This window comes from Ciconia boyciana, chromosome 5 (assembly GCF_034638445.1).
Source record: "Ciconia boyciana chromosome 5, ASM3463844v1, whole genome shotgun sequence".
Lineage (NCBI taxonomy): Eukaryota > Metazoa > Chordata > Aves > Ciconiiformes > Ciconiidae > Ciconia > Ciconia boyciana.
Window position 1 is genome coordinate 56,364,569 of NC_132938.1, and position 10,384 is coordinate 56,374,952.

Below are 10,384 nucleotides of genomic sequence, written 5' to 3' on the forward strand. Positions count from 1 at the left end.
GACCCAGTAATACTAGTCACTGAACTCATTTTATTTTCTTATTCCCTCCACAAGCCTTTACAATTCAGTGGGATGCTTTGTTTGCCAGCAGTGACAGCCGAACAGGTCTGTCCTCAGGATCCTCCGATGGCTGGCTTCTTCAATATGTACAGGCTTGATTTTCCTTCCTTTCTCTAGCAAAACAGTAAAAAGTGACAGCAATGCTCCAAATCCCTCCAGTCACACAAAACAACACTGGGGTTTATCCGTGTGGAGAAGACCACTGAAATTTCTGTTTCCATTTCAGGTTCCCGGCTGGTATGTTGGGCAAACATGCCCATCTTCAGCATGTATGCTTGGAAACCACTTTAAGAACCCAAAGGATTTTCTCATGCAAGAATTTTGTGATCAGATCTGTGTTAAATGGCCACCAACTGTACTTACTTTTTACGATGTTATCTGAGGGGACAGACGCCTTGAGATTTAGTAATCTCGTAGCTTTGCCAGACTCAGCGTTGCTCATTAGAAGTCCACAGGAGCTTCCAGGTCTTCACCGACACGCTTCGGATCCTCTGGTCCTCAACAGACTGTGTTATCTGCCACCCCTTGAAATACAACAGAGAAGACAGACATCAACATTTCCAGTGTTTCTTGGGTGTTTGCTTTTACATATCCCTTATTTTATGTATTTGTGGGGATCAAAAGCTATGTTGCTTAGTAGAGTCTTGCTGTTTCCCAGGCATTGCCTCTTCCCTCGGAGGGTGCCAGGCCTGTCCTCCCAAGCTTTCCCCACTAAGCACCCTGCACAGGATAACCCTGATACTTTGCTCTGGTGCCTCCCTTTCCACAGCTAGCTTTTCCCATCCCAAGAGTTAAAAGCGATCCCAGTGCCTGAGCCTCACCAGTTCTTCTAGCCAGGCTCTGGAATCCAGAGTCACCCACACACCACCCTGGGACCTATTTATCTGGCAATGAACTGCTCTTGATTAGAAAGTTAGAGATCAGAGCCACCCGGTGAGCCCAACTGAGACACACCATGGGTCTTTTTGATGTTTTTCTACTGCGCCTCCTTCTTCAGCCCTGTTATCTGTGGTTTGAGACACATAGACACGAGAGATGGGCTCATGGAATTATTCAGGATGGGGCATGTCCTGCAGAACACTTCTCCTACCAGACAGAGAAGGGGAATCAAACCACCAGCGGCCTCCGTCTTTGATGCCGACGCGAAGTGGCTTCATAATGGCATATTGTACGTAAAACCTTTTGACCACAGAGTCCAGATGACAGCCACGCTCATGACACATCACTCCCAGAGCACAACTATTCACCCACTGTAATGCCCAATCCTCCCACGCCCAGGCCGGGAATGACGCTACACATCCCTGAATGGCTTTGATCAGCACTTTTCCATTTGTGTGCAGTCATCCCACTGTGCCTGTCGGACGGGCGTCAGTTGACTACCTGGTTGCTACAAAAGCCTTTCTCTGGGTTTCATGAGACTCACACAAAAGGAGGTGGTTTAGGCAAGTTTGCTGCTACCCAATATGTCAAAATTTGAAGCCCCCAGTGATTGCGGACGGGACCTGAGAGTACCAAAGGTCTGGGTGGTAGAAGTAGAGGGATCTCCATGAAGAAAAGTCATGCTAACAGAACGGCCTCACTCCTTACCTACTGCAGCCTAAACACCTTGGAAGAACGAGAATACCAGTTTTCCTTCAGTAAACACAACAATCACACTGCCATGCCTCCTTTTTTGGTCTAGTCTTAACATTTACAAATGCACCCAAGCCTTGGGATCATCCCCATAGCACAGCCTTGGGGGCAATTGGGATCATCCCCGTAGCACAGACCAGGCAATCCCACCCACGGCGGGCACCAGCGTCCCGGCTCTTGGGCACACAGCTGAATAGCCTTTCTATGCATAGAAGACTAACAAGGAAAAAGAAAAGCCAAACAACAACAAGAAAAGCAGCAAAATAGCAGAATAAATTACTATGTAATATTAACATATCCATAAATTAAAGGTATAATTTTTTTAAAATTATCACTTCGTAGCTGATCTATTTCTGCATTACAGACAGTATTTTATAATCTATAGGAATTGTACTGCTTTACAGGTGTTACCTTTTCTAATTCCCCATCAGAAAATCAAAATGCTGATCCAGATGACACAACTGGGTAACATAAGTATCGTATTTGCAGATTTCCAAGAAAACTGTCAGGACGACTTGGAAAAAAATGTTTGGTTTATTATTTATAAGAAACACTAGCTTTCCAATGCCAGCTAATTCACTTAAGATGCTATACCAATGTGCTAGGTTCAGCTGAGCAAGGGATTTCCAGTTTTGCACAATTATGGGTTTGGCAGCTAATACTGCTTGCAGCAGGGGTTTTTTCTTGGTTGTTTTTTTTTTTTTCACACACATTAGCTAAATCCCTGAGTTTCTTCGTATGTCCTAGACTATAAATCTGCAGATTTCAAAGCAAATTTGTTTTCTTTTAAATATTAATTCTCTCTTGGACATAAACCCAGGAATATTTAACTGCTTGGGAATGCCCAGATGACGCTGCTGGATGTGTGTGTGGTCTGTCCTGCACGGTGAGACCTGCGGGACCAGATGATCAGAGATAGGAGGATGAGGAAGAGAGACTGGATGGGGGGAGGATGAAGGCAGTGGGAGAAGAGATGCTGGGTTTGCAGCGCGTGTGACTGCGTGGAAACCCTTCAAACCAGATCCCGTAGTGGCACAGCTGAGGCGAGGGCAACCTCGCCCGCACTGCCGGGCAATGGGAAAAGAGGGGGCCTGGAAAGTGAAAAGTTACATTTTCTTGTGTTGAACACTGCAGAAGCACAAACCACGAGCGCATTTTTTAATACCTAATCAAAGACAAATAATTAGTAACAATGTTAACGATCATAAATGTTGGTATTTTCAGCCCTCTGAGATTTTCTGCTGTGGAAAGGGTAACTGCATGTGTCACAGATTGGAGGGATTTGGACTCTTTGCTCCTCCATCTCTAGCTGAAAAACCCAAGCACCAACTTTCATTTCTCTCTACTAACACCTTCCTTCTCTGAAAACAAAAAGGCTGATGAAGAAGCAACAATCTAATACTTCCCAGTGGTCTTCCTTCTGAAGATCAGAAAAAAAAAAAAAAAAAAGGAAATACCTTCATTTTCAATCACAGGCTGATATATTTTTTTTTCTCTTCATATTTTACTCATTGCACAGCACTCAGAAACTTCACTTTCGGCTTCACCTCGGACTCGGGCGGCAGCTCCCACCAGCACTGCGCTGGTGGCTGCAGGGAGGAGAGGCCAACAGGAGGAGAGATCAGGGTGGAAACGCTGCAGTTACAAACCAAACAGATGAACTGAAGGCCACAGATTTCCCTTCCCACGCAGAGGGATGGGGAGGATGCCTTAGGGCTACAGGTTGGCTCCTCCACGTTCCTGCAGGGAAATGCGCCCAGGCAAAACTTTGAGACTGTTGATGGAAGCATCCGCTTCATCCACCCTTGTGCCAGGAGGTCCCTGGCGATCACTAAAATGAGAGCAGGTATTTCCATCAACAGCGGTCAGAACTTTTGGGATTAAATTCGTCCCTGTGCAGAGCAGTTTATACAGCCTTTAGGAGACATCAGGCCTTGGAGGGCATCAGAGGCACTGGAGGCAGCCGGGCACCAGCTCCCAGGCTGCCTCTGAAGCCAGCATGGAGGCAGACGTGGAAACGGGCATCACCAGCGCATCCCTAAGGTGCGCCGGCTCCCAAAGCCACCATAGCTTTTGCACAACTCCCTGCTAAAGAAATGGGCTACTTCCACAAGAGCTACCAGGCACGGGGGGTGGGGGGGCAGAATAATAAATCCCTTAGCCCCAGAAAGCTTGTGAAGGGCTGGCTGTGCTCCCCAACAGACTTGCAGGGAGCAGACGCCGTCCCGTGGAAAGCACATCAGGAGCGCGTGTTCTGCCCCCATCCGCCGGCCACTTGTGCCGATGCTGCCTTGCACACAAGTGCTTCGAGCAGTCGCCAGGGCTCCGTCTCAGCAGAGGTTGGATTAAATTAATTAATCCTTCAGTATTTCTCTGGTTACTACGTTAGGCGATTGCCAGCCAAAGGGAGGAGCCAGGAGAAGCAAGCACAGCATGACAGGAGCAGAGGAGCCAAAAACTCCTGCATACATTTTTGCAGAAATTACCTTCATCTGGGAAAGGCCACAGCAGTGCAGCTGCAGGTGTCCTAACGAAGCTCTGCTTTCTTATTAATATTTCATGGCTTACACCAGCGTGAGGTCCAGCTGCTCAACAGCTAAATGAAATCAGCTCCTCCTGGGTGTCCCAGCCGGGGAGGGCACGGGGGACCGGGGCTGCAGAGGGCTTGGGGGCAGAGCCCCAGCAGGATGGGCAGACACACAGCTGGTCTACGTAGCGGGGGCTCCTGGGGAAAGACAGGGAAGCTTGCAGGAGGAGCGTGTTAAGGACGTATGCACGGCCATGCACGTCCACCACTGCTTCCCCACTCCTCGCGCTCCAGTTACCAACGCCTGCATCCCCCACCCAGAGGCAACCCAGATGCCTGTGTCTTTGTTTTTAATGACGTACATGACCGTGCAGTCCATCAGCATGTGAACGCAGCCTGGAAGTTTCAAAATGAGCTTTTAAGAAGCGGTCATCATGGAAGCAAACGTCTCTGCCGGTGCACGCGCCACGCACCGCACCATGCTTCCCCAGGCATCGTGGCAGCAGCCACCCGTCCTGCCCCGCAGCCAGCGCCAGCCCCTGAAACCTCCTTTTGCACCCACGGGGCTAGAGCGGACGTGACACCTTGGCCATGCAGACGTCCCTCAAAAGCGTGGCAGCGAGACCCCCAATGCCGGCAGATTTTGGCTCGTCTCAGTAGTGCGACTGGCGGAGAGCAAGCACCGCTGCCAGCCAAACCCTGCGCCAGCCAGGCTTCGACAGATCGCTACCAATAACTTGCAGTCTCCCTGGAAACACACTGGTGGGCTGTGCAAAGAGCAGGACCCAGATTTACGGGAATGATGGGACTTTTCATTTATTTATTTATTTCTCTTCACCTCCCTCCCCCGTTCTGTGTCCAAACAGCCCTGGGTTGTAATTAGCAGCGTGCTGCTTTCCCACCGCTTACAAAAGCACAGAGAAAACCAGAACGCGGTGGGCAGGGAAACACAAGGAGGATTAAATACCAACATAAATCATTCCGAGCGTGTAGGACCAGGAACAATTTTACTTTTCACATTTCACTCAGTATTTAAAAAGCACAACCACCTCCAAGCTCCAAAAACACCTCCTTGCCTCCATTGTGAGAGGGAAACGAGGGTGATGTGTGGCTCCCAGGCGGCGGTGCAGCCTCGGTGCCATTCTCCAGCCTCCCTCCCTCCCACCAAATTCCTCTCTGCCCCCTCGGACGCCACTGGCTACGGCTCAGCCCTGGCCCCACGTGCCCCACTCTTGGCTGCGCCCTTCGAGCCGACCCGGAGACCAGACCCTGCGCAGAAGCTGGCGGTCCTGCACAGGGGCACCTGCCGAGGAACGATGTCCCCGATGGCCTTATACCATCTGAATAGTTCCTGTTGCTGGCCTCTCTCTATATAGACATGGTTTCTCCTCTGCAAAATTGGTGTGCCTGGTGCCCCTTTCCTCTCCCCGCTTTTCCAGCGAGCGGCTGCCCGTTGCAGGGCCGCCCCACACGCTTCCTTCCTCCCTCTCTGCCTTTGCTTCTAGGTTTGTTGTGTATTCGCTGCAGAGGCTTCTGGAAGTTTTGTGGTGTCGTATTTCTCACTCCTTGCCTTTTTTCACCACCCCCCCGCCTCATACCTCAAATATGAGCTATTTGTCCATTTTTGGGAAATCGGATATTAGGAAGGTTTCGGCTGCTCCAAGAGGCTGGGTAGCTCTGGGAGGCAGGTCGAGCAGGAGCTGTGACCGCTGCCGTGTTCCCTTCTCCTCCTCCTCCTGCTGTGAGGGACCCTCACCTCGCGCCCCCTCGCTCTGCGCTCCAGCTCTGGCTCATCCCACGTGCATCTCCCACAGCTTGCAAAGAAAGACACGCGTGTGGCTCCCACTGAGCTGCCGCGCCGGCTCCGAAACCGGAGAGGAACTTTTTATCGGTGGGGGACGGACCCTGGTATCCTGCCCCATGCTGCAGGGAGCCTCGCACTGAAGTCAGCCGGGGGGGAGCCCAGAAGCTGCCCGCACGGAGCAGAGGAGTGTCACCAACCCGTCCAGGATGACGTTTTTCTATCTTTATGCTTTACAGCATTAGGAACAAAAGGTCCCGGTTATTTTCCTAATTCTCATTAGGAAACCAAAGTCTCTTTGGGAGTGCTGGAGCAGACGTGGGACAGAGTGGGTGCCTGCTCCTCACGCGGCTCTCCCCGGCACGGCACGGCCGGGACCAGAGCGGGGAAAGCCCAGGCTGCTGCGGGGAGCCGGGGGCCCTGCGGCCTCACGTCCTGCCGCTCCAACAGCCTCCAGCTCAGCACGCAGGCCGTGCAGATGGGCAGGCGGCGCAGAAAAGCTCTCACCTCCTGCCGGCAAATGCCACCCCCGTGCTTGGGAGGGATGAGCACCACGGGGACCACAGGGTGCCCGGCCTGTGAACCTCCCGCCTCTCCTCAGCGGGACGCTACCGGACACAGACCGATGGACACAAGGACAAGCAGCGCTGTGGCTTCAAACCCATCGCTGCATTTCACGCCGCAGGTGCAGGCAAAGGTCTGGCAAACCCAGGTTTCCTTAGCCTGTAATGCTCCCGTGCCTGACTCTTATTAGATTCGTATGCTAAACCCGGGAGGGCGTCTGGGGCTTTTGCGTATAATTACAAGACTGATAATTGTATCAGGTGTAATCTCGCCCTACCTCCGTTCAGCCCCACACAGATAAGCATCGGAACAGCTACGTCGCTTTAAGCGAGAAGGAACCCAGCCACGTCAAGTAGTGAAAACGCTGTAAATCCCTCCCTGCACTTGTAAGATAAATAGCGTCCGGCTTCTTATCAGCTGCAGCACGCAGAGTCCCAGAGCCAGCCTGCGCATCCTGGGGAGCACCCGGGGCACCGCGGAAGATAAAAACCAGCAACCTGTAATTATACCACCACCGGTTCGGGGGCTTCACCCGCCAGCGCAAAGGCTTCCTCCTCTGGGGAGCCCCGACAGCAGGTTTCTAGTGTGGGCAGGGACCCTGCGCGCACCTCATCGGTTAACGCCCGTGGGATTCGGGGCATCACGGGCCATCTTTAGAAAGCCTTGCTGTCACCGTGGCAACAGGTTTCGCTTACACATAGCGGTGCACAGGCGCGCGTGCTCCAAGCCCGCGCGTGGAGGAAGGCAACCGCGCTGCGAGCGCCTCGCTGGGGGCCGCGTCCTTGCCTGCCACGCAGCACAGCTAAGGCCTGGGACCGTAAATAGTTTGGTCTTTCGGAATATTTTTGCTGGACGTCCGAATGAATCGCCTGGCATGGAAATGGAGGAGAAGAAAGGAGTTCCCACTTTCTCTTTCTTCCCCAGGAGGTGCAATTCAGTTCAGGGAAGGCGTCCGTAGAGACCCCCTTGAAGGACGTACCTGGCAAGCCTCCATCGTTCGGAGCTGAGCTCTCCAAAACTGCAGCTTTCCAGGAGGGAAAGGGGAGAGGCTGGGGGAGGCGGCAAGCAGCCGTGCCGCCATGCAGCCACAAACCACCCCACGCATCGCTCGGGATGGCAGCAGCTTTCGAAGAGGACGAGGTCCTCACCCATGGCCTGGGAGGCTGGGGCACCAGCAGAAGACTTTGGATAGGGTGGAAAAGAGCAGGGCTGAATTTAAAGCACGACTTACATCTCTTAAATAAATTATTCCCTGCACCATCCATCGCTCCTGAGCGCCGGTGCCGTGCTGCGTAACATCAAGGAGTTTTACAGGATGGAAAGAGAGGTCACACGTGTTTCACGCTGGGTTGGTTTTTTTTTTCCCCTTGTTTTCTTTGTGTTGAGGAGGACTCGTGTATCCTGCTGGGGAACCTGCAGGACAGGAGGGAAGGCAAGAGAGCTCCCTGGGGAAGCGGTGAGGCATGCTGCCGGCTCTAAGAAAGGGTCATGTCCAACACCAACACGCAGCTTCCCACCGAGCTTTTCATCTGTAATTTCCAAGCCATCGCATCCCTTGGCCCCCAGCAGCCGCTACGGGTGTAGCCGCTGCGATCCAGTGACAGAGCAGCAGCCTGCCCGTAACCGGGCAAGCCCACCCCACAACAGCTGCCCCAAAGGGCTCAGTACCCGAGCCAATTACAGAACCCCAGGGTTTTATTCTAACGACACTCAAATGCTCACAGGGGCGTAACAATTTAATTTTCAGTGCTCAGCAGAATATATTTTTCGTTGCACCTCAGCTGTGGCGCAGAGATAAATGATGTGTTTAGTCTTTTGACAATTTTGCTAAAGCTTCATTCCCAGCTGATCTCTTTCAAATGATCCATATTTCAGGGATTTTTATCCTTAATTAATCTTGGCGATAACAAGAAAAAAAATAAAATGGAATTTTGGAAAAAAAATGTATTTTCTGCTATTAAGGTCATACTTTTTCCCATTCCTCTCTCCTTTCCCTCCCCTCCCCCAGCCTTGGCCTTTCACTGCCCTTGCAAACAGGCAATACCCGAGATCTCTCCAGAACATGTGATGCTGCAGAAGACTGGAAATATTTCTAAGCCAGGAAATAATGACAGTTATTCCATTAGATACAAAGGTTTTCATCCACAAGCTTCACTACAAAAGCATTACACAGTTAATAATATTACCTAAAACTCCCTACCAGCTCTAAATGGCCCAGATATCCTTTTGTCCTGCTGCTCCAGGCTGTGTCGCTCTCTTCTCCTAATAACAGTTTAGGCAAAGCGTGCTGACCTGTGTAGAATATTTTCACCTTAATAAACGTGCTCTCATCACCCTGCTGTAAATCCCAGCGACTGACTGGGCAGCAGCTCTGCTGGGCTCCTACAGGTCTGGGTTTTCTGCAAATATGTGCAGCGCACTCCGAGCAGGCGAGCTCCCAGCCCAGCTGCTGGCTTCAGGTCCTCCGTAGCGCATCCCCACATACACCGCGTCACCTCCAGCCTATGGCTTCAGCTGAAGGAAGTGGGGTACGGACAGGCAAGGCCGCCAGGCCAGGAACAGCAAGAAAAATAACAATAATGTTACCCAGACACACTCTTTTTAGCTCAAAAGTGCTGTTTGCTGGGCTGTGCTCTGGTTCCCAAGAAATTTTGGCTTAGCGAGCCACAGCTATCCCTCCTGGCCCCAGTCCCCACGGACCCGGTGCCACGGGGTTTGCACCCACCGGTGCCAGCAGTGGGGACGGGCTGCGGGTGCTGTCGGTGCTGGTGCTTGCACACCCAGGCTGAGAGGTTTTCACTGCTGGTTTTAAGCCATAGCTGGGTCCACTCTGTGCTTCAGCTTTCCCAGGGAGGGGGTAGAAAGTCCCTCTGTCTTTCTAGGAAAGTGCAGTGAAGAAACCCAAAGGAAGGGTCAGATTAGAGATACGGATGCAGGGCAGGAGGGGGAAAGGCAGACATGGCAGCATCCCACTTCTGTATCTTGTCTTTCAATGCCTGTGGGGTAACGAGGCAGGTCCAATCTAAAAGGATGGAAAAAGATCATATTCTTTCCCCAAAACACCCATGTTAGTGAAGATATATATAGAGAGAGATATATAGATATATATATATATATCTCCTTGCAGGCAGAGCCTGTGCTGACGCTACATTCACACTCCTGATTAAGCTGTGAGGAGCTGGGAGTAATTTCGACACGCTAGATACAAAGGTTAAGTCGGGTTAACTGTGTTTAAAAACAACAATAAAAGCACAACCCATAGGAAGAGGAAAAAAATAAAGTATTTCCACGGCTGGTTTTACCTAAATCTTCATAGTCTAGGACTGGCACCGGAGCAAAGACGCCAAAGACCAGCCCAGCGAGAAATCCTGGGTGGTACAGAGTAACCGTGCGCTCTGTAACTGCTGCGTGGACATCTTTATCTTAACGGCTATCTATATCTTAATAGTCAGAATAATTTACTGTAGGTCTCATGGCACATGTTTTCACTCCTTACGGAAGACCGCCACAGAGGTATTCTTTCACAAGGATGAACCCCCTTGAGTTTTGCACAAGCCACGTCGTTGCGGTTTAGCTTCAGTCAGCAACTAACGGCTTAGATGGTTCAACAGAAAAGACGTCATTTAGGAGCTGCCAGCCCAGGCACTGCGGGAACCGTGGCCGGGAAGCTGGGTGATTCAGGACCGCGAGCGCAGACATCTTTCCCCGCTTTCCTCTTCGGGAAGCTGAAGAGACGCAGCCCCAGGGAGCCCGCGCTGGGCGCGCCTGCTGCTTTTCCAGCCCTGTGGGAGGGCCGTGCA